Source organism: Polypterus senegalus, chromosome 18, assembly GCF_016835505.1.
Source record: "Polypterus senegalus isolate Bchr_013 chromosome 18, ASM1683550v1, whole genome shotgun sequence".
In the NCBI taxonomy this organism is placed as follows: Eukaryota; Metazoa; Chordata; class Cladistia; order Polypteriformes; family Polypteridae; genus Polypterus; species Polypterus senegalus.
The window spans coordinates 89,851,926-89,878,166 of record NC_053171.1 but is presented as its reverse complement, the minus strand read 5'-3'; the positions used below and the strand labels follow the sequence as shown (position 1 = coordinate 89,878,166).

Here is a 26,241-nt window from a genome sequence, read left to right as displayed (position 1 = left end):
CCACCGCAGATTATTATTATTATTATTATTATCATTAACTGAACTAAAATATTTCCACAATGAGTTGAAAACACTAGAAGAATCTAAACTTATATCACCTTGTCTCACCATGCATTAAATACCACTATTGGAGCCAGAGTGAGTTATGTAATGTCTGAGGACCTCTTGTTCTCCTGAACTGGACCACCAAAAGGCAGGCTCGTTTTAACTGTGTTAATTTATTAATTTTCTTCTTTACATTATTAACTTAATTTTGGGCAGATATGCATTCGCCTCCACTTTCAATTCAATATCCTGACTTTGCTTTTCAAATGTCAAACTCTGATATGTGGACATGCCGGCTGTTTGTATCAGAGAACGGCTCTCTCAGGAATCTGCGCAACTAAGCACTACATACGCAGGAAGTGAGGTGGACAAACAACGCATTCATTATACTGTTCTAGCAAATATAAAGAAAAAAGATCTGGAGACCAGTGCTTTTTGTACTATTCCGTATTTTAATCGTATCAAAACTGTGAAGTTAGATTGTCGGTTATGTTAGGTTATAAAACCTAAAAGCTAATGTCCCAAAACAAGCTTCAATCGATGTAGGGCAGTGGAGGCCAAGAGCAGGAAATAACATTACATGGGATGTCAGTCCACTACAGAAGTCACTCACTCCCATACCGTACCTACTCACACTCGGAATATTTCACTAGTTTGCTCAGCCTACATCCTCTGGAGATGTGTGAGGAATACCTTGACTATTATTCTGATCTTTTTGTTTTTCTTTTCTCAGTTTGTGCTGCTTATTTATTTATTTACTTTTTTATTTATAAAGCACTTTAAAAACAACATCAAGGCTGACCAAAGTGCTGTACAATAAAAACCCAAATTACCAGACACACAAAACCAAACACTAAATGAAACAGAAACACATAAGAACTGAGGAGATTCTTAATAAAAAGTATACAGATAGCCAACATATCATTCTGGGTTAAAAGCCAGAGAGTAAAAATGTGATTTTAAATCAGATTTAAAGACAGCTAGTGAAGGAGCCGGCCTAACGTGCAACGGCAAATCGTTCCAGAGTTTTGGAGCTGCAACTGAAAAAGCTCGATCACCTCGGGGTTTGCATCGTGTCTTAGGAACACGTAAAAGCATCTGGTCTGCTGACCTGAGAGAGCGAGACAGACGGTATGTAAGGGTGCCGCAGTTCCAACAAATAAAGTGGTGCACAACCATTAAAGGATTTAAAAACAAATACAAGGATCTTAAAATGGATTCGAAAACAAATTGGAAGCCAGTGAAGGGAAGCCAAAATCGGGGTAACATGCTCATGCTTTCTTGTGCCAGCTAAAAATCGAACAGCAGCGTTTTGCTTATGTCTTACTGGGAACCCACTGGGCGATCGTCTGTACCTGTGCAGCACTTGCTTTATCAGTTTATCAAGAAATTTTTGGAGTCAGCAGTTCTAAGTGCTCTGATTATGACCAGAATCCCACAAAGTCTCAATCCTGAGGTCTTTGTGTTTGCAGAGTTTTTGTCTTTAACGGTGCTGAGTGCCTGCCTCCAGGAATTGTGTTCTTGGCATCAGTCCACAAAACGAATAACCTTCATAGTTTTTTGTATTATAGTTTTTGACATACGTACTGCTGTTTCATATTCTATCAGCAAATGCTTGCCACTCCAGCACTTGTATCATGAAGATACATTACAGTTATAGATAGATAGATAGATAGATAGATAGATAGATAGATAGATAGATAGATAGATGTGAAAGTAATTATATGATAGATAGATAGATAGATAGATAGATAGATGTGAAAGTAATTATATGATAGATAGATAGATAGATAGATAGATATGAAAGGCACTATATGATAGATAGATAGATAGATAGATAGATAGATAGATAGATTCCAGCAGCAGCATACTAATACTTAAATTAAACAGTAATAAAAATGCATGTAAAAATTAAAGCATTAGCCATCAAGCTTTAAAAGCATACCACCCCTGGCATTAAAGAGACTTTCATCTGGGTACATTATATTTTTCAGTTTGGATTTATGCATCATATTTTTGATGAAACATAGATAATAAATTACAATGAACTTCATGCTTTAGTTAACAATTGTCACAGTGAAGAATATGTGCATTGGCACCCTTTTCGAGCTAAACTCTGTTACTTAGCTCTTTGGGGGCTCTGCTCAATTAGTTGATTTTCTGCTACTTTAACTGAGGACCTACTGAGACAAAGTAAATTTATAGAGTTGGCTTGAAGGTGATTTGCTAACAGATAGCAGCATATCTTCCATGTACGTTTATGAAAATCCATGAATCCATGGAAGTCTGTTTGGTGAGTGAGATGAGACTGTTCATTGCCACAAAATCCTTACACTTGTTGCCACTGAAGGTGAGCTGAGGGTTTAAAGTCTGCTAAACTATTCTAAAGATCCCCCTAGATACTTATATACTGTATATAGTACTAAGGAGTTTTGTATTATGATTATTAGTCATATAATAAGATATCCTATCAAGTTAGGTGCTTTGTCTTTTATTGCATTTGCCTTCCTTCAGGGTTTGGTGACAGAAATTATACTATCTTACGGTAAAGAAGATAAATGCAGAATTTCAACACTCTTCCACTCTCTTTCAAAAAGTGAATTTTTTGATGACTTGAGGCAGCATTAAGAAAGGAGCGTTCAATTAGATTTGAAGGTAAAGAGTGGAAATCAGATTCTGACAAGACACACTCAACAACAACAATCTAAGTAAAGAATGGGGTGGCTCAGCATGGAATAAATTGCAGCTAATACGCTGTCACAGCTACCTACTTGAACTACTTCTTGTGTGTTATAGGAAATTTGAAATGAATTGAGTTCATTAATAAGAGTGCATATAGTCGTCTCCAGGTGAAATGACAAGCCGTCTAAATTAATGATCTATTTGAAACATGGGCCTGGACACCCAGCATATTGCATGTCCTGTAAACAATATACTTTGAAATATGTTGGTTACAATATAGTAAGGGCTGGTTCAGTTGTAGCTCTACTGCCCTGCAGGGAGGACATCGGGATTCAAGTCATGTTTGTTCCCTGTATGGAGTTTGCATGCTTTCCTCATATCGACATGGCTTTCCTCTGGGTGCTCTTAGTTTCTCCCACAGTCCAAAGATTTACTGGTTGGTTTGACTGGCAATGCTAAATCTAACCCTCGTGTGTGTTCACCCTCTGATGGACTGCTGCCCTGTCCAGGGCTTGTTCCTGCCTGGTATTCCTGAAACCCTGGTCTGGATAAGCAGGTTCAGAAAATGAGTGGGCCGACAATAGATAAAGTGAAATATATTTTTAATTGTATTTCAGATATAATGTTAAAAATACACATATATTTCACATTACACTGAATGATGTATCCACATTTTTGGGGGCATAGTGCCATACATTTCATTTTGGTAAGGGCATACTTACTTCCAGCCAACTTGTAGAAATACTCTGAGTATTAACAGAAGGAGTAATATTGTCTGGTTGAAAATCTGTTGTGATTTCTTCGACGACGTTGCCTGCTCATCACCATTACTAATTTCATTGAAAATATATATAACTCAGTGGGAAAAATATTTCCTATTTTATGTCAGAAAAATCATCTTTTTCATTCAAAAGACCTTTCCCAAGATTTTCCTTATTTTGATTCTAAAGTAATGATGTCTGTTCTATGTTTAACTTTTTTTTTGATGATTCACTACCCTTGGGATATCTTGTTTCATCGCTCTCTAGACAGGTTAGGGATTTTGTTGAAGCAGAATATGATGTGGAATATGGCATTACTTATTGAATTCTCAGTTGTTCAGTATTTTGCTTATTGTAATATAATTTTATAAAACTAATAAAGCTAAAATGAAAAAGAAAAAGAATCCACCCAATATTGCTTGACATGAATAGGGGAAGTGTATGAGTATCTATTGTTAATGAGAGAAGAAGAGATACGAGTGTTTAGTTGTACCAAAGTAACAGGCAGTGGGCAAAGCATCAGAAACAAATTAGCTTTCAATAAAACAGCAGGATGAAAGTTAATTGGAGAGAAAATAATTATCTGGAAATGATTTATACATTTACAGGATTTATGAGATGTTATTATGTTTTATTTTCTTTGATATTTATTCTTTCTAGTAATGTATTTATTATTTTGCCACCTGTAACATTTGCATATTCTTAAACATTTGGATTACATGCTGTGCAACACAAAAAGTAACACCAGTCAGGACGAGGTGACAATAGGTATCTGAACATTGTGTAAGTAAACAAATGCCCGTGCACATGAATTCCATTCTTGGACAATCTAAATGGAAAAAATAACCAAAACAGAGAAAAAAAAAAGCTTTGACCAATGTCATTTTGTGACCATGAGTTTAGATGTGCACTCAAAAGGGTTTGAAATAATCAAGTGTTTGAATGTGTGCCTCATCACTCTCTGTACTTGCCAATGAAAGTACTCCCACCATGCTGTCAAATAAGTCTCAATCAATATTTAAGTATACACACTTTGTACACTTTCGCTTAAACATACAGTATATGTTACATAAGAAATGTGCATTGTCCAATTGCAATGTGGATATGATTATTTATAGTGAACAACGAGGACAAAGAGTACAAACAGTATTTATCAGTAACTGTCGACTGTGCGCATTTTATTTCACTTAGTAAAAATGATTCAAACCTCAGCAGTGGTAAAGTTTCAGACCATTCTACTCATAAAGTGTAAATTTACTAAACAATCTGGATAAAATACAATTTGCTCTTTTGGCATGCTACTAATATAGTAAATTTACTGGTAAGCCAAAGAATTCATTTAGCCTTTCAAATCATTTCTGTTATGAGACTTGTATTACATCTATCTATCTATCTATCTATCTATTATACAGTGCCTTTCACATCTATCTATCTATCATATAGTGCCTTTCATATCTATCTATCTATCTATCAATAATATAGTGCCTTACACATCTATCTATCTATCTATCTATCTATCTATCTATCTATCTATCTATCTATCTATTATATAGTGCCTTTCCTATCTATAAATCTATTTATCTATTATATAGTGCCTTTCTTATCTATTTGTCTATCTATCTATCTATCTATCTATCTATCTATCTATCTATCTATCTATCTATCTATCTATTATATAGTGCCTTTCGCATCTATCTGTCTATCTATCTATCTATCTATCTATCTATCTATCTATCTATTATATAGTGCCTTTCACATCTATCTATCTATCATATAGTGCCTTTCATATCTATCTATCTATCTATCAATAATATAGTGCCTTTCCTATCTATCTATCTATTATATAGTGCCTTTCCTATCTATCAATCTATTTATCTATTATATAGTGCCTTTCTTATCTATCTATCTATCTATCTATCTATCTATCTATCTATCTATCTATCTATCAATAATATAGTGCCTTTCCTATCTATAAATCTATTTATCTATTATATAGTGCCTTTCTTATCTATTTGTCTATCTATCTATCTATCTATCTATCTATCTATCTATCTATCTATCTATCTATCTATCTATCTATCTATTATATAGTGCCTTTCATATCTATCTATCTATCTATCAATAATATAGTGCCTTACACATCTATCTATCTATCTATCTATCTATCTATCAATAATATAGTGCCTTTCACATCTATCTATCTATCTATCTATCTATCTATTATATAGTGCCTTTCCTATCTATCTATCTATTATATAGTGCCTTTCCTATCTATCAATCTATTTATCTATTATATAGTGCCTTTCTTATCTATTTGTCTATCTATCTATCTATCTATCTATCTATCTATCTATCTATCTATCTATCTATTATATAGTGCCTTTCACATCTATCTATTTATCTATCTATCTATCTATCTATCTATCTATCTATCTATCTATCACAGCACAATCAACACAGCATGTTCAGAATACATAAATGCCACGGCTACACTCAAATTTAAAACACTAAAACCATTCAAAACTAAAATGACAGTGCTCGAGTGCAAAAGAAGGGGATCATATAGGATGACTAAAAGTATTGTACAACTGAAATAACGCTGCTGTCTGGCCGTGTTAATTACTTGGCACTCAGGTTCTCACCTCCAGCTTATAGTTGCTGAAATGGATGGCTTTATTTCGGTAACCCTTGGTCGGATGTTTTCCCAATACTTCATAACTGAGCTAGTTAATCCTTCATTGTTCAGTCTTGTTTTCATTCATTCTCTCCTGTCTTTGGCTTGTTGTTTTAATCTGTTAAGTTTTTTAGTTACTAAAACCTTTGTTTATAACTTTGCACAACCTTTTTTTTATTTGTGCTCTTACTTTGCCTTTGCCTTCCTCTGATTATACTTGCTTTTGAATTGTTAATCTTTAATTTGAGTAAATTGGCCCCGTGCGAGTCGGTGTAGTTGCGTTTCTGTGAATGTGACACTCCAGTAGATGGGTGCTCTTTCCAAAATGGGTTCCTGCTCTGCGTCCAATGCTGTTAGGGTGACCCCATGACAATGGTAAACAATGGATAGAAATACATTTCTAGAAAATCAAATGTTAAGATTCAAGCAAAATAAATTTAATTAACATAGGAACATAACCGTATATACAGTAGGTTAAAAAACAGAAGTATGAATGGTCGTTTTTTGACGATGTGCCCTTCAGCTTTGCCTGCTCAGATGCACTACTTACTCTATGTAAGGAGTCTACCTTGAAACATTGACAGAAAAATCCAACTCTGGATTATTAAAAAGTGTCCACAACACTCAGTGACATGAAGGATCGCGATCACGAAGGATTGCTTAGTCCATGAATGGTCAAGACACATGCATTTTTTTATTGAAACCATTTTTTAATCAGAACCTGATATCTGCTAAGAGTTCCTTTTGGCATTTTCATGCTTATTTAAATTCAGAATGTACCTGCATTACGACACATAATAAAACGTGCATTAACATTATGGCACACTGATACAAAAAAGTGTGTTCACCCTTCAGCTAAGCTAGGTAATGCTTTCCTTAATGACTTTTATCTAGTTATTTCTTTGCACTGAACTTGAGCATGGATCCTTTGTATGAATTATTGTTCACATTTCACAACAGTCCTATTCTCTTGTTTAAGAAATGTATTTAATGTGAGTTCTAAACATGTACAAGTAACAGAGTGCACTTTTATGAATGTAATTTTATCAACACAACTTTTACATACAACCCTAACTCAGTAAAAGTTGGGACAGTATGGAGAATGCAAATTAAAAAAAAATGAAATGATTCTTAAATTTACTTTGACTTTTATTTCATTGCAGGCAGTATGAACCCAAGAGATTTCATGTTTTGTCTGGTCAATTTCATTTAATTTATTCATATACATCCAGGTTCAGGTTTATTTTCATGAGTATGGTACATAGTACCCTTTTAGTACAACTTAACAGTAAGAATAGTGACAGAATTGCAATAGCAACATAAAGAGACATGCAAAAACATAAAAATATACATACTGTATATGAATACATATTTAAAATGAAACATATATATATATATATATAGTAACAAAAGTGCTTAACCAGCACCAACCCGACACTGACAGACATGGGAGGCACACGTGTAAAAGAAATAAACTTTTCTTTTCTTCACCTGTGGGGCATGTCCTCCCCGTGTCTCACAGGCACAACACAGTCCCACAAAGACCAAAAAGCCCAAACACAAATAATCTCCTCTTCACCATCACTCCTCACCAGCAAGCGTTGTCTCCCTCCTCCCGACTCACTTCCAGGGTTGGCAGAAAACCCACCCAAGAGGGCTCAGCAGTTGTTGCAGCACTCCCTGCCAGTACCCTCGGTTCCCAGCATCGCTGTAACCAACTCCGATTCCTGTGAAGCCCTGTGGGAGTCCGAGGCACCGTTGCAACCCATGGGGGCTGTCATCCAGCGACCCAGGGGTGTAATTGTGTACCCCTTGTCTGTTACCCCAGACCATATAAAGAAGGGGCGTCAGCCGTCTGCCACAATATATATACTGTATATCTATATATATATAAAATTCTTTTCGTGTTTGAAATGGGAATTACGTAAAACGGAAAATACATATGACCACAGAATATATTATAATACAGGAACTAATCACTTTGTTTGTGGATGCCATTTTTATATCGTCTTTACAAATTGTTATTATTTGTGTGAGAGTTATTTTACTGATATTAAAAAGAAGTAAACACAAACACACCGATCTATCCCATAGAAGTGCGCCCCGCATCGCCCTCTCCCAGCCTTCCTCTCTGGACTCCAGCACTGAGCTGTCCGCCGCCAGGCGCGTTCTGACAGAGAAGTTTTATTTATTCGTCCACGTGACTGTCGCGGAAACTGCCACATTGTAACTTTTTTTAATTGCCAGTACTTGATAGTAGAAGAGATGAGGAAAACATTATGCGTCTTTCTACTTTTTAACTGCACTGAGCTGTAAACAATGTGAAGACGAGACCACCTTCAGCGGTGAGGGGTCGTGAGAAGAAAGCGGACGCTGGGAGGCGCGGAATGTCGGGCTGCTCCGCCGGGTCGAGATCTTCTCTGTTTCGGGCAGCGTCCTCTCTTCTCGCACTGTTTGTGACACTTCGAGTGCCCCGTTGGCTCCTGGGAGAGTGGAAATCTTTGTGAATGAGTGTAATCGGCACCATCGAAGCAAGACTCTCTTTGTAAATTGCGCTGCACGACTACTTACTGTCCCTTAAGGATAGTTCGGGTCACTAAAACCCCGCAACATTCAAGATTGGCTTTGTGATTAATTCTTTTAAAAACATGGAGGGTTTACATCTAAGAAGATGTACCAACCTCTTCATGTGAAGTATTGGACTTGGGAATAGTTTGGAACTACTGCCCGTTAAGCACAGAAGGGCAGCATCCACATTTCTCAGAATAATTTTTCTCTTAAATCACAGGCACGTAGTGCAACGTTGTCAGGCAGAAATTTGGAGGATCACATAGAAAATGTAATTTCTATATCACAGTGGTCATGTACCACCTTTCACAAGGGATCTGCTACCGAGAGATGATCCAAATACATTTAATCTGCTGTTAGCACTACTTACCTGTTGTGTTATAGCGCCTTTAAAATGTACTTTACACAAAAGCACTCCAGTACTGCTCAATGTGTCTTTACTTCTTAAATGTTAATGTTTTACTGTTTAATAATTTATATACTACATTTTATGTTTTTCCCTTGCACTCAGTGAGCGAAGCCACTGGGTAATCAGCTAGTGTGTATATATATATACTAGCCATGTGCGCCCAACTACGTTGTGCGTGTTAAAGTTGTCTGTGAAGGGCTACCTGTTTAAACGTGGCTGCCAGTCGTGAACTAGGCCCTTCGTCGCACAGCATTATGATTTTTTATAAGGGAAACAAAATTACAAAAGAAAACCCTTGGATATTGATTCGATAGGAACGGCCCACTCTGAATCACTATCCGAATCGTAATTATGTGGTGGTGTAGGAGCATTTCTGTTTCTGTCCGTTCACAGTCCGTCTTGTTTTCACGACTCTGTCGTTTCCTCTCACGATGTCTTCTCAACCTTTCTTCAGTCTCGCAGGTTGCTTTGTGGCAATACAAAGAATAAAGCAATATACATGGAGCAATGGTTATAAAAGGGGGACACATAGGTATTCAGGCTCTTTAAAGCATAAATAGGATCACTTCACTGACATGTGAGCAAGCCACGGTACAACTGTGAGAGGCGCAGCACTCGCCAGCTACAACGTAACAATAATAATTTGTTATTAACTGCTGTTACGTTGTCATTCATTTTACCCACTGTCTTTCTTTCATTCATATGTTACGTAGGCACATACCTTTTATCTTCGACAATCTCATTCTCTAACCAGGCCTCAGGAGCTAACCAGCGTAACACTGTCCACCACCCCTTTTGTTATTCCGGCACATTGTTGACATCCGTGAGTAACAACAACGTACTAAACTGGAAGGTGGTCTACGCATGCATGGAATTCGCGGACAAAGATCAAGATCTAAATGAAGATCTCTTTAGTTAATTTAAAGCACAACAATTTGTTTAGATTGAATGTCTGTGTTTTGAGGTGTGACTGGCGTACTACAGTCTTCAGTAGTATAAGCCTGGAGGAGATTCTTAATGCAATGCCTATGTTTTAGCTGTCTCTCTACTGCCATCTAGTGCTTCTTCTAATTCATTCGTGGACAAACAAAAATCAAGACCCAAATGAAGATTATATATATATATATATATATATATATATATATATGTATATGTATATAGTAAGGTACGAGTGATAAAGACTAAAGAAACATTGAGGTCCCAACCTGCCCAGTCATTTAATAACACAACCAAAAATTTGCTTCAGTAGCGAAATAAACAAACACTAGGTAAGGCAAGCATGGGAATTGTAGCCTCTGATAGCTCTGTGTTAAGGGTCTGTCTTTGGAACCGCTGTCTTTATATTGTTCAGAATGGTGGGGTCACTCGCCCTACTGCGGCGTGTTCTCAGAGCTGTTAGTGACAGCGGTAACACATACCTGGTCTGAGCCAATAAGGTGATCCACAGACATGCATGTGAAACATATACAACATATATGTGTCTGTATGTATATATGGAGGTGAAGGACAAGAGAGAGAGGTTAAGATGGCTGCTGCCTCAGCATTTTTGCCATTTTGCAGTATTCCATTTAATCAACCATGAAATTTTGCCCCAAATGGGTGCATATGGAAATTAAGGATAAAACCAGCTTTCTTCAGTCATCTTGAGTGGCTGCTGATCTGTCAAATGTAGTGGCATTTTTGAGACAAAGGTCCAAAATAGCAGTTGATTTCCAGTTGTGCCTCTTATTATTTAAATCCCTGGGAGAAGGGGCATGCCAGAGTCGTGTGGCTGAAAGTTATATCACCGTTTGGCACAAAAGTCATCCCCTGGTTTGATTGAAACTAGAAAGCATTAGTTAAGGGCAGTGTAACATTTTTATCCTTTCGTGTATTTTCCAGGTCAGAACAAGGCAGCCACCTGGCAGCTTACATGTTTTATATATATACTGTGTGTGTCGTGTGTGTCTGTATCTGTATATATATATACAGTATGTTGATAGAAGCCCTCTTTGACTCTACTGTTACGAGTGTCAATGGCCTTGTACCATCTGCCAGGCAAAAGAAGTGAGAAAAACCACTGTGCAGAATTCAGAGATGATTAATCAGACTGTTTGACTTTCTAATGCAGTGTGTGTTACTGCTTTCTTTCCTTAATCATAAGGTAGCTGGGTGCTGATAATATCTTGTACAAACTTCACCATATTTTTCAGTTCAAAAGGTACAAATATTATAACACCTTCATTTATTAAACATAACAAAGCATACACAATCTAAAAAAGGGTCATGGGGAGAAAAATAAGTTGAAACTTAGACAAATTTAAATATCACTTGAAATTCAACAGCCAATTTTGTAGTAAGAGTCGCTTTAATTAATCACATTTCCCATAACAGAAAGTTCTCAACAGAAATCTTTGCCATAATATTACTTTTTTAAAAAGTTACACAAGTTAAGCTTAAGGATACGTAATTTTTTTTTTTATATTTTTCTAATCTAAACTAATTAATACTTTCTATAATCTTTTATAGTCCGAATGACATGTATTGACAGGCTGTCACTTTTGTCTCAAAGCTGTTGAGTTTTTGCTCTTAAAAAGTGCTCTACATTTTGTTATCTTGTTCTATGACTCAAAGAAAACCCTTTACTGCCTGTGCTCTTATAACAAAAAAATTAAAGCCATAAAATGATTGTATATTTGCCAATTGTGTCCAACAGAGAAGACGTTTGGCTAAAGTCATGTTTACGTTGATTAGTTTAAGACAGTATAAAGGGGTGTCAAATTCCAGTCTCACGGTGCTTTTGTATTTGGGTTGCACTTACCTTGGTTTACACTTTGAATATTTTTGACATGTTTTCATTCCCGAAAACCCTTAATTAATCCAAAAATGAACTTTCTGTGTGCATTGGGTTGACATACCATACCCAATGGATTCCTGCTGTTCCCCTGGCACTGTGTAATGGTCTTCCAATTGCCAAACATTATTTAATTATCAACATTAGTTGGCATTATGAATGTAAATCACAAAGTTGATTCAATTATCTTATCAGCAATAATACTTTTACTTACAATTTTTTAACTATCTAAAATTATACTGTTAGTATAAAGTTTGGTTTAATATTAAAAAAAAATTACAATGCCATAAGCATTACAAATATAGGCACATGTGTAGATTGTTATTAAAATACCATAAGTAAAATGAATTTATAGTGCTTTTAATTAGCTATGCAAACACATTACATGTTATTTTAAAAAAGTGTACCAGAGCCAAACATACATACATTTATATACACTTACATAGCAAGTGAAAGACAAAAGGGAGAATACAATAGCAGAAAATACAGTGATCCCTCGCTATATAGCGCTTTGACTTTCACGGCTTCATTCCATCGCCGATTTTATATGTAAGCATATCTAATTATATATCACGGATTTTACGCTGGTTTGCAGAATTCTGCAGACAATGGGTATTTTAATTTATGGTACATGCTTACTCAGTTGGTTTGCCCAGTTGATTTCATACAAGGGATGCTATTGGCTGATGGCTGAGAAGCTACCCAATCAGAGCAGGTATTATGTATTAAATAAAACTCCTCAATAATATACGATATACTTCCTGCTTGGTGCTTCACATACTTAAAAGCCCGAACAGCACGTATTGATTTTTGATTGTTTGCTTTTCTCTCTCTCTCTCTGACATTCTCTTCTCCTGACAAAGGGAGGGGGTGTGAGCAGAGGGGCTGTTCGCACACCGGCCTAGAGGATACGGACGCTCCTCTAAAAAATACTGAAAGACTACCTTCACATTGCTCCCTTACTTGCGGCTGCTTTGTCGGGCGGTGCTTCACATACTTAAAAGCCCGAACAGCACCTATTGATTTTTGATTGTTTGATTTTCTCTCTGTCTGTCTCTCTCTCTCTCTCTGACATTCTCTGCTCCTGACGCGCACTCCTTTGAAGAGGTATCTATGTTTGCATACTTTTAATTGTGAGACGGAACTGTCATCTCTGTCTTGTCATGGAGCACAGTTTAAACTTTTGAAAAAGAGACAAATGTTTGTTTGCAGTGTTTTAAAGTCACTGTCTCTACAACCTCCTGTGTTTCTGTGCAAATCTGTGACCCAAGTGTGGACATTATAAAAATAACAATATAAACGTATGGTTTTTACTTCGTGGATTTTCACCTTTCACAGGGTGTTCTGGAACATAACCCCCACAATCGAGGAGGGATCACTGTACATAAAAAAGCAACAGTCCTTTAGGATTTCTAGACTCCCCTCCACAGGTATTGATCCAATGTCTTTCATAGCTCATCCCCTACCCACCTCAAAATATTTTACGACACTCTATTCACCACAAGTCTCCCTTTCGCTCCCATTTCTTTGGACATGGCTAGCTGGACTGTGCATTTCCTGTTAGTGAGCTCTTTCTTCATTTCACTTCCTGACAATATTTTCAATGATCTCTGGGCTTAAGCCTTTAAATTATTCCCAACCACACACCCACACACCATCTCCCAAGCCTAGTGCCAATTACAAGCTGCTCACTGTGCTTTTGTGTCCTTAAATGGACAGGGCTGTTGATAATGTTGGGGAATATCTTGGGTTCTTAACTTTGAACTTTTAAAAAGGCAATATGGCCCCATACCTGGTGTTGTTTTCATCTCCATCCAACTGTCCTTGGTTTTACCTTTTCTCTCTCAAATAATTTGACTAGTTTGTGGTTTTCTGGAGAAACATTGTTTGATTCCCCCTTATGTTCACTCTTACTTTTACAGTGTTGTTGGCTGCTGCCCCTGTCCTGTGGCTGTCTGACAAACCAAACGAACAGCCTATTACTATAATCACCTGTTTTATAACCACTTCATTTTCAATTGCACATTTTATTTATAAATAAGTGTTATATTTTATATAGTGTATATTCACAGAACACTCATTCACAAGGAATTTTACTAAGCAAATATGTATACACCTTTAAATAAACAGTAAGCACAAGAGCTTTCACTGACATGTTTAAGTGTACATCACTAAGGAATAGGAGCAACGTACAGTAGAGAGAAGGTCAACACCCTGAAAAAACCATATGCGGGTTTATAAGGATTATTAAAGTATAGTTGTTAAATAAGAATGGAATTGTACCCTTACAGTCAAGATTTTATGTTCTGTACATTATACATGCAAGTCAGAAGAGGCGAATGTTAAGGAGAAATTTAGAGGAGATCTGCACAGACACACACATACAGGGAACTGGAACTATAAACCAAATTAATTTTCTCCTGGCATTGCAAAATAAGTCTTTGGAATTGTGAGATGCTCAGCCTTAGAGGATCCAAGTGGTCCAGTAGACTGGTATAATACAACTAAGGAAGTAACAGTTTTGCAATTTAACTCAGTATTGGGTAGACAGTCAGAGTATTTAAGCCAGATAAGGGTGCTTATTGTGCTTGGTTCAAGTCAAATGCTTTTATCAGGAAGACCAATTAGAACAGATTTGAGGAGTTCATTCAAGATGTGATGTAGGCATGACAGAGTATTGCTAAATCAGAAGACAATTCTGTCTAACCATAGTGTGTCTATCTATCTATCTATCTATCTATCTATCTATCTATCTATCTATCTATCTATCTATCTATCTATCTATCTATCTATCTATCTATCTATCTATCTATCTATCTATCTATCTATCTATCTCTCTATTACACTCAGTGGCTCTTTTGTCATTCTCAGCTTCCACTGCACCCAGCAAGCTTTGTCCACCACCTCCCGGTACGGGCTCCCAGACTGAAGCAAGGCTGCTCCCTTTATACAAAATCTGGGAATACTACTAGTGTCCCAATTTCCTGTACCCAGAACACTTCTGGGTGAGACTGAACCAAAGAACTGCTGTTCCCATGATGACCTATGAGAATCCATGGCTTTGCTGCAACCCAGGGAGCCTGCCATCTGTGCACGCTATCTCCCCGAGTTCTTCCAAGTTGAGGCGTCTTGGCCTAGTAATGTTCCTAGCCGTCCCTCACACTATAGATCTATCATTTTGACATTTTACCCTTTAAACACTTATATAAATGACATACCACATAGTCAAATGATATGCATTAACATCCTTTGCATTGTGTGGTCTTTCTTACAATAGTCTAACCTTGCAGTGGTACACAAAGTAGAAGGGGAGTACGAGAGTGCTCACACGTGAAGGCATGCCACTTTCTCTTCAGAAGCTGTCCCATCTGTGGAGGAGGAAGTTCTCTTACTGGTCTCTTCATCTTTTTAACCTTAAAGGTCATTAGCTCACAGCTGAAGAGTTACATTTTCCCAGCACTGCGATAGAGTGAACTCCTGGACTGAAACAAATGTATATTGACGTATCAGTTATAATTTTAGCTCATCACTTTTAAGAATTCTTTGTAATCCTTTGTGTTTTTAGTTGTGATTCAATTCATTTGGGGCAATGTGCTCTAGTCTTAGTGGTGCAGTCTTAACTGTTAATAGACTTTCAGAGAAATTCAGTTTAGGTCGTGTAATGTATAATAGTGAACTCTTATTACAGAAAATATTGTGAGAGGTTCCCCAGTTTACAAGGTGTTGCCCTTGGTACCGCTTTGCCAACCAGGACATCTCAGAGAAATTGTTTCTGACACAGAACTCCATCTATTTACCTCATTATTTAGTAAGTACTTCATACTGTATGATTTATGTTTACAAACTGACCCACATTTTTCTTATACATTAAACACGTGCATTGTTCTCATTTAGTGTTGACATCAATCGTACACGGCACAAATTTTAGGCGCCAGTCCAAGGTGCGATGTGCTGTTGACAAAGTAACACAAAAAGGATTAAAATGCATTTCAAAATTGATGTATTTAATATATATATATATATATAATGTATAATTTAATGTCGCAATGGTATCGCTGCTGCCTCGCAGTAAGGAGACCTAGGTTCACTTCCCGGGTCCTCCCTGTATGGAGTTTGCATGTTCTCCCCGTGTCTGCATGGGTTTCCTCTGACAGTCTAAAGACATGCCGGTTAGGTGCATTGGCGATCCGAAATTGTCCCTAGTGTGTGCTAGTGTGGGCTGGCACCCTGCCCGGGGATTTGTTCCTGCCTTGTGCCTTGTGTTTGCTGGGATTGGCTCCAGCAGACCCCTGTGACCCTGTAGTTCGGATATAGCGGGTTGGATATTGGATGGATGTACTATTTTAAGAGAAACTAAGACTTTTTCAAGCAACTCTTAGCCTCAGTTTTTTGATTGGTAGGACACCTCTGTATTTAATTTTACTTTATAGATTATACTGTGATGTTTTAGCAGTCATTTTGGGTGGATTGAAGCAGGCTTTAACAACCAGATGCCCGTCCTGACAGCAACCATCATCAGTTTTACTTGGGACCAGTACTGACGAGTCAGTTGCTAGTTTATATGGAGAAGAGGAATTTAGGATAAAATGGCCAACCCGGGTTATCCTCCTAACAAGCCGCAAAACTGAACTGATGATGACATTATGCTGTGATGTTTCTACTTTCTTTTAGCTAACCTGTTAATATTAACATTAGGTGCTCCCTGGCACTGTAGTTGGAAATGTTATAATGGGGAGCAACTTCGGTAAGAGCAGATCGTAATTAAATAAGATGGCGCCACACAGTGTCATGTTGACATTCATCTATTTATTCAGGGAGACTCAAAGTTACAAAGGAACGATGGTGGTCAGAGCCCATAGCAGAACTGGCATGCTAAGTGACTTGTAACGTGTCATAAGGTGAATTTACGAAGCGATTTCAACCATCTTCCTTGAGTCTTGCGGGCCAGGTTCCTTACCCACAAAGCCACTAGTCCACATTGCCTATGTAGGATTTTGGTCACCTGCGGTGGGCTGGCGCCCTGCCCAGGGTTTGTTTCCTGCCTTGCGCCCTGTGTTGGCTGGGATTGGCTCCAGCGAACCCCCATGACCCTGTAGTTAGGATATAACAAGTTGGGTAATGGATGGATGGATTTTGGTCACACGAAAGTGTGTTATGCTAAGTGCTTTTACTATTTATTGCTTCTGTGACTTAAACTATACATGTCTGGTAGAGAAATAAAGCACTTTCAGACCTACTGTAATTGTCCTGAATAGCTTATGAATGTCATTCTAGTGCTGTTTTCATGGAATATAATGCTGCTTCTCAATTTGATTTTTTGTTAACAGTTTAGTGCAAACACTATGTAGGTATATCCATTAGTCAGTTACTGCAATATAACAAGAGCATAGGAAATGCTTTATTTGGTCCTAAAAGACATTCAAAGTGCCATTGCCCTAGCAGAAATGATGACGATGAAGGAGTTTACTGTCACACCATTGAATATTTTGCACAATGATGTAACAACTGAATTTCTAGCTACACGACCACTTGCAGAAAGTGAATTTTCAGTTCATAAAGTTCTGTAAAGGTTTATGAACATCTGGTTGAAATTCCCTCAAGAACCACAATGCTGCCAAATGAATGCAGGATATGTGGTGTGTGAAAAAAAGTGTCAGGGTGCTCATTCATTTGACAGCTGTTTGTTTGTCTGATATTTATATTTGTCTTTGTTTATAACAAGTTCAAAGAGAAAATGTCGTAGTCGCCTTTAAATAAAGCAAATTAAGGAAAGGTGTTGCTTTTTGGAATACATTGCACAATGTATCTGTGAAGAAGGCAGCCCTGTGGTGCAACATTCAAGACTCCAGTATTGTCTGTCTTCATAACTCTTAAGGGCTTTTTCTAAGTAGCATTCAATTGAATTTGTGCAAAAGTCTAAATTACACTTTTGTGGGAGAGTGTCCTTTTTAAATTTTATTGAACTTGTAAATCATTACAATAAATGTAAATAGGTAAATAACATTCAATCTGGCTTTTATGTAAGTAACATATAAATGTGAATGTTTTGGGCCTTTGTATGTAAGAGCCAGATTGGATGTTATTTACCTTTATTTTAAAGTCACAAGTAGAGTGCAGAACTTCCCATGTGCATATACAAAGTACAGCAATGGCAAAAGTGCATTCTTGCTCTGATGTAGAACAGTCGTCATGATCTGAGTTCACCTCTGTTATAGCGCGTCTATGTGAAGACAGCAGTGTCAAATGCAGGGGGGTTTGGGTGGGATCGTGTACACGGCTGAGAGAATAAAACTGACTAAAAAAAAAACAAAGCTAACCTTTACAAGTATCATAAATTACACCAGCTGTTACAGACTGGAAACAAATGTATGTTTTTATTCTAAAATAGTAAGAATACGATCAAAACAAATTCGTCCGGGATCGAACTCATGAAGTTTTGATTACCAGCCAACAGTTGATACCGTTGCGCCACCGAAGCAGTCATAGCAAATGTGTGTCAATGTCGCAACCTAACGCGGGTTCTTTTTCTGCAGTTATATTTTTGAGTAAAAGCGCATTTGTTCTGTTATATTTGTATATTTTGTGAAAGTGTTTCTTTGATATTTGGACTTCAGGCTTCACACATTATACACTTCATGTCTACATTTTTTCAATTATTACTAAAACATGAAAAATGTTTCTGTTTTAACGATGTGTTTACATAGATCGTTGTAGACACGGAACCCACATGAAATGCATGTGTTCCAAATAACGATATAGTATTTATAAAAGGTGTGATTTTAATTGACTTCTCACTCTATACAACTCTAAGCAACTGACACGCAGGTAAATAGACTTGCGCTGAGAAAACTGTGCGGGGTGGGGATGTGATAGCAGACTGCTTGCTGTTTGCTGCTTATCAACACATTTAAAGGACAAAAGACACTAATGGAGAGGTGCAAAGAGTTTTAAGGTGGGACGGATCTACAAGTTTTTTCGTAGGAGCTGGTAATTCTAGTGTTAAAGAGTTTACTCTTACAATAATGAATTCTAAAGATCTAAACTTAACTTTACAAACAAAATATGAACAAAAATCCCATTGTTGTGGATTAACATACCAGAACAAGAGTATTTTAAGCCTGAAGAGAGCCAAGCCAAGATACAAGAAAGGATCATCAATGCCCTAGCGAAAAACTGAGGCAAAAATAAGTGCTATTAGTACAGCACATCAGGTGGCTTCTGAAATCAACTGAAATCACCCACATGATACATGTAAGAGTTAGTATACTGTAAGCCTCCCAACCTAGCACTATTGCTTTTGCCCACAATCCTCCCATCTTGGCACTGAACAACTGCTTGCTTCCACAACCCCAAAACACAACACTGCCTATCGTATAATGGTTTCAGGATGGAGTCACTTCTATGTATAGGTGTAGTCTGACTGCAGACATTTATCCCATGTTGTAAAAAATAAAAACAAAGGAAGAAACACAACCTTTTGCTAACTTACACCTGTTTTATTTTTTGCCTTTGCAGTTCATTTAGTACACTCAATAGCTATAGCAAACAAACATACTGTACCCTTAAGTGCACTATCACTGTTACTTTACACAGCCTGTAACTGATTTATTTTGTATTTTTAATGAGCATTTAACCATTGTTCTTAATTTAATATGCAGCTAATTACTCTGTTTTTGTGTCAAAATATTGTTTTCCTATTTAGAGTAATATAAAGCAATGTATTTCCTTTTGTTGTTTTCCAATTATAAAATATTTATTCATATTGAAATCTGCATTTCCCCAAAAACAATGTCATATTTGTATTGCTGCAGACTGTTCAAAACTAGCAATGGAGTTTGCTGCACGGCAATTATCATTACACAAAATAATTTTTTTTTTTAGTAAAATGAGTCAAAAGATTGCCATGTTTTATTTATTGTCATTCAGATTTTGATTCATTTTTAACTGCCCAAATGAACAACCTTTTCCAGAAATGACAGGCTTGAAAGGAAGCTTAGTAAAGCTTACAGATACCTATGACTATACCATTATTAAGAGACAGTCATGAATAATTAGAATCATCATGTAGTACACAGATAGGTGAAATGACTCAGTCAAATTAATGCGGGCACTTTGTCACAGTAGTTAAGTAAGATGATTGATTCGCCTTTTAAACATGGATTGCAAAACTTCAGGGTTGTTAAGTGACAGGCTTGGTATTTTTCAAGTCAAAGTTATTTCTTCCCAAGCATGATGTGTGTGCATTTGAAATTTTGTTCCAAAGTACTTTTTCTGTAAGGTGAAAAACATATTTTGCCTGCACTGGCACTTTACAGTAAAAGCAGTGGGGTGTGTCAGTGGGTAGAGGTGCTGGCCTGGTTACTGTCTCTATGAGTGTTGCACATTTTCCTGATATCTGTGCAGGTTTTCTCTGGACACTCTTTGATCACAATCACCAGTTCACCTAACTTTCTAATTAACACTAGAATTACCAGAGCCTACGAAAAAATCTCGTAGATCTATCCCACCTTAAATGCTTCTCACCTCTCCATCAGCGTCTTTTGTCCTTTAAATGTGTTGATAAGCAGCAAACAGCAAGCAGTCTGCTATCACATCCCCCCAGTGGTGCACGGTTTTCTCAGCTCAAGTCTGTTTATCTGTGTGTCAGTTGCTTGGAGTTGTATTGAATGAGAAGTCAAGCAAAATCACACCTTTTATAAATACTATATCGTTATTTGGAACACATGGATTTCATGTGTGTTCCGTATCTACAACAATATATGTCAGGGGTGCCCACACTTTTTCGGCTTGTGAGCTACTTTTAAAATGACCAGGTCAATATTATCTACCTACATTAAAAATGATATATATATATATATATATATATATATATATATATATATATATATATATATATGTATATATATATATAGTATCAGAGGTGGGTAGTAATGAGTTACATTTCCTCCGTTACATTTACTTGAGTAACTTTTTTTAAAAATTGTACTTCTAAGAGTAGTTTTACTGCACCATACTTTTTACTTTTACTTGAGTACATCTGTGAAGAAGAAACGCTACTCTTACTCTACTACATTGGGCAACACTCCACTTTTTTTCCATTAGATACAGTCTGACAGGCAATTTTTAATCTGCTCTGTGTAGCGTATGCTGTCAAGTTGCACACACGCCTTCCATTGTGTCTCAACTGTGATTTTAGTTCCCTCTCCTTTCTCTTTCTCAGATCATTTTCAGAAGGAAGTCAGTTTTGTAGTTTTTATGAACAGTTCGAAAGTGCCTTTCCACATTTTCCTTCTTTGGAATAGCAATGATAGATTGACAGATCAGACAAATGCACTTCGATTGTGACATTGTAAGAGAAAAAGATCGTCTTCTAATTCCACATCCAGCCCGTAAACAACATTTTTTTTTAAATCCCTTCTTTAGTTGATATAATTTGGAAGGCTAACTGGATCACTTAGATAGTCGGAGTTTTGCAGTAGCTTGCGCGTTTGATCGTGTGTGCGGGATGACCAGTGTGTTACAAGAAAAGAGATCTCAGACTGGCTACCCTGTATGTCAATCAAGAGGCAAATGCCACAGGGAGGATATATGATATATTAATATTAATATTAATATTTTTAAAAAAAAATTTTGAATGCAATGCGATCTACCTGCACTCCCTTTCTGATCTGATATGTTGAGTGCGAGATCCTTTTCCCATTGTTCTCTTGGATCTTTGAAAAGAAGGGACTGTAAAATAATTTTATATATTGCAGAAATGCTCTCTGAGTCCTCGAAACTGAGCAATATTTCTTCAAACAATCAAACAGCCTTCAATTAGGTTACACAGCAAAGGTTAATTTTAAAACAAGAAGCCATTGGGGTAACAGATAAGAAGAGAAAGACATGAACGAAGTCAAGTTACGTTTATGACTTCTATTGAGAATATTTTGAATTGTGGAAAACAGTCAAATTTTAGGTTTAGCACTTGTAATGAAAAAGGACAAGACAGAGCTAATAAAGTGTTGGGGACTAGCCAGATTCCCAATAAAATAAAGTGAAGCTGGGAGAAAGAAAGGAAAATGTAATAAGGTTATAAATGCAGACACTGCTCATCACAGAGGGCCTCTCCTGTTAGACTATATGGGTGCTTCTCTGTTGTGAAGCTCAGTGCTCTCTGCTCTCTGGTTCACAATGAACATCGACTTCTGTTGCACAGTTTTTTAAATTGACTGCGGGGCCGAAGAGGCGGGACCTTCAGGGCCAAGCCAGAAGTGATGCCAGTGGGCTTCGTCTTCCAGGAAAAAAGAGAGAGGTTATTAGTGATTGTGCTTCCCCAGATGATGGTGCCTGTGTCCATACCTCCATAATGACATGACAATGTTCCTTATTTGTCACATGCGACACACTATAGACGTATAGCACTTAAACCACAGCTTGAATGATGGGAAAGGTATGGCCTCATTAGATGAATGCCGTGTATATTAGCTCATAAACCATTACATAATTTGCTAATATTCATTTAATCCATAATAAATATACCATACACTGTATTTATAAGCATGATGCATCAATATTCTCTATAATTTAATTTTTATTCTCTTTGTTTCATTTAAATCCTGCAGTCGTAAACAGTGATCAGATTCTGATAGGCAAGAAATAAATCCTTCTGAACTGAAAGCATATTTAATTCTGTAGACAAGCATAATTAAAAAGATTGTCAAGAACCATGAAATGGTTAGATGGGGTTAAAAATACTACTGTCTGGTACTTGTCATATAACTGATGCTTCATTGTTTTTTTTTATTTATAATTGCACTCAATAATATAATTTTGATTTTATGGACGGTCTTAATGGCATCGTTGACTGTGGTCTTGCCATATATGATAAAAAAACTAAATAGTGCCTGAGCTCTGGTTCATATACATATATTAGTTTAATATTATGTGTAAAATTGATAGCATTTTATATATTTGAGATATAATCCATAAATGCACAGTTTAATTGTTACTGGTGTGTAGACATGGGAATCAGAATACCTCCGTTAAACAAATGAATGGGACTGGTGCCCCATTCTGGGCCGAGTCTTGGCTTACAACTCTATAAAACTGTTTTGAACAGGAAACTAAAGTAGAAGACAAAAAAAAAATCATACTTAGCCATTCAAACAGCCTTCAGTTAGGTTACACAGCAAAGGTTCATTTTAAAACAAGAAGCCATTGGGGTAACTGATAAGAAGAGAAAGCCATGCATGGAGTCAGGTTATCAGTAAAGTCCCCCAGTAGTCTATGCTTGGATGGATAGGTACATTTTAAAAAATATATTTGACATATTTAATCATTATTAGTTTGGAGATTTTTGTTTTTAGAAAATGTCTTCTAAATGATTTGTCGTCCAAAGCCAATTAATAATACTCCATTCCTTTTCCATTTCTTTCCAAATTTTATTTTTTATTTTTTATTCAGACAGATATTCCATGATGAACACACACACAGAGGCATAAACGATGCCAAGTTAGATGGTGAACTGCTGGTTCCTTTATCATTTGCATCTCACATCCACCCATCCATATTCAAAACGACAGAAGTTGGAAAAAAGTTTCAAATCAAAAAAAATAAAATCAAGAAAACATTAAAAACTGAGCATTGCTTAAGACAAAAAAAAAAAAAAAAGCAGTTGGGAAATTTCACACGCAAGTTTACTAAAGTAACTCAATGCATGGGACGCAATTGATTCAACAACAAGAATTGGCTTCTGTTTAAGACATGGAGTTGGAACAAATGGGGACCTCCAGAACTAATACTGAAGACTCTTGTTCTAGAATGATGAATTATAGTGTACAATTCTGGTTACTATCATACAAAAAGCTCTAGGATATGTGACGATACGGGTTCTGCTCCATGCTCCCATCTGCTCTTCGGGAGCCCTTGAACCCTATACCGTCGGTAATGCTATGGAAGAGCTAGACAGTGAGGCTACAACAAAGCAAAGGGATGATGTACAAAGTGTCAAGAGTGCTTTTATTTCAAAATCAAGCATAACAAGGTGTTCAAATAAATAGTGCAGTGATTCTCAAAAAGTCATAAAATAAATAATCCATTAAAACGAAAGTGATGTGGAGGTTTAAAACAAAATAGAAAAAAACACAATCTTTTAAAACGAGGTTAAAACGTTGCTGGAAGCTGTCCTTTTAAAAATCTGGTGCATCCTGCTTCTACTACTGGCGGCCCCCTACTTCTCCCGTCTGGACTTCTCAATAGAGGAGTCGCCCTACATGCAGCTGACCTTCTCAATGTCTATTTCTGCTGTCACGATTGCCTCACTGATCCTTGGCTCCCGTCGGCTCCTTCAGACAGCGACTTGGGAATTCCCCTGCGACCAAGGCTCTCACGCTGGGGACACCATGTCCCAAGTCCCAACTCCCGCTGCCTTCCGTGGCCTTAAGCGGAGAGTCACCCATCTTTCCGGTCACTCCCGCCCTCCAGTGATCACAACTACTACTTCTCCCAGGTGTCGGCCAAACACCCAGGCTGCTTGCTCACCTGCCGCGAGCCTGCTCTCGCTCGCTCTCCTGCTCCGACTTGCTTCCTGCTTCCTCCTGCAACCTCCATTTCTTTCTCTTTCCTTTTTTATACCTCTCCCTTTCTATCCGACTCACGATTCTATATATGCCGAGAGGACATAGCAGATGCAGCACATCAGCAGTCTCAGGAAAAATCACGGGTGTGGGCAGTCTCTCATCTGCGCACTTAGAAGAGAAACACCCACACCGCAGATCGCCCCGAGACCTACTACAGCCACCACGCCCCCTCACTAAGCCACGAACACGGTGATTACTTATTTAAAAACTGGCCTTTGCTGAGAGAGCTGTGGACCCATAACACCACAGGAGAACCGAGAACAAACCGCCATGTACATCTTGGCCTGAGGGACATATGTGAAGCTCAAGGACTATATCTCATTAGGCTTGAGCAGAGGAGGCTTCATGAGCAGCTAACTCACATTGTGTTAACAACAAAAACAACATTTATTTATATAGCACATTTTCATACAAATAATGTAGCTCAAAGTGTTTTACATGATGAAGAAAAGAGAAAAAAGACAAATAAATAAATAAGAAAAATAAGACAAAACTCATTAACGTAGAATAAAAGTAAGGTCCGATGGCCAGGGAGGACAGAAAAAAAAAAAAAAACTCCAGACGGCTGGAGAAAAAATAAAATCTGCAGGGGGTCCGAGGCCACGAGACCACCCAGCCCCCTCTACCTAACATCAACGACCTCAATCAGTCCTCATTGTATTCAGGGTTCTCATGGAAGGACTTGATGATGACGGTCACGTGGAATTCTGGCCTTTAATCCATCAATGTAGGAACATCATGGCGCTTTGATTAGGTGGTGGTGGCACAGGTCCACAGAAAACCAGAAAAAGAACAGAAGAGAGAGTAGGGGTTAGTACGGATTTTGGAGCCACCATGAATAGTAATGATAATTAATTGAATATACAGAGCATCAGGATTAAATTAAAATGAAGTTATGAGAAAGCCATGTTAAAGTAATGTGTTTTCAGCAGTTTGTTAAAGTGCTCCACCGTATCAGCCTGGCGAATTCCTATTGGCAGGCTATTCCAGATTCCAGATCCCGCCTCACCGCTTCTTTTAAGGTTAACTCTTGGAATTCTAAGCAGACACTCATTTGAAGATCTAAGGTCACGGTTTGATTCTCAAAAGTTAATTCTCAAAAGACATTGACAAAACTGATCTAACAGACTTCTTTGGGTTAAATCATGAATTATGTATGAAAATGACATTTATGTGCAGAAGGTACATTTTTAGATAGAAGTCAAGAAATAGTTCTTAACACCAGGAGCTGGAGAAGTTCAGAGCAAACTGTTGAGTCATGTAGTTGACACAGAAACCTTAAAATCTTTTGAAAAATACCTAGGTGAGATATTTGGACAGCTTTGCTATCAGCTAACAAATAAGCTAGTTTGATTGAATGATCTTCGATTGTCAGGCATCTTATCTTGTACTACTCAGGACTGGTAACATGGGCTCTAACTACCGAAGACCCAGTCAGGCATATTCAATAAACAATTAAAATTCAAATCATGATTGTTATACTATGTGTCTAGTTTTGAGTATTTTCAGAAGCAGCTTTCAAATTTCAACCAGTCTAACCAATCTAGCAGCTGGGGTACAGTACAGGGATGGGCCCATTATTAGAATATTAAGACCTGATTATGAGTAAATGTGTTATTATTAAGATTGAAAGTATATAATACTAAAGA

The 26,241-nt window shown here is 37.3% G+C and overlaps 1 protein-coding gene across 16 annotated transcripts in view; it reads left to right on the top strand.

Moving 5' to 3' along the window:
- The window catches only part of nrxn3a (neurexin 3a), a 1,597,612-nt gene that overhangs the window by 626,800 nt on the left and 944,571 nt on the right, over positions 1 to 26,241 (top strand). The gene's annotated exons all lie outside the window — the stretch shown is intronic.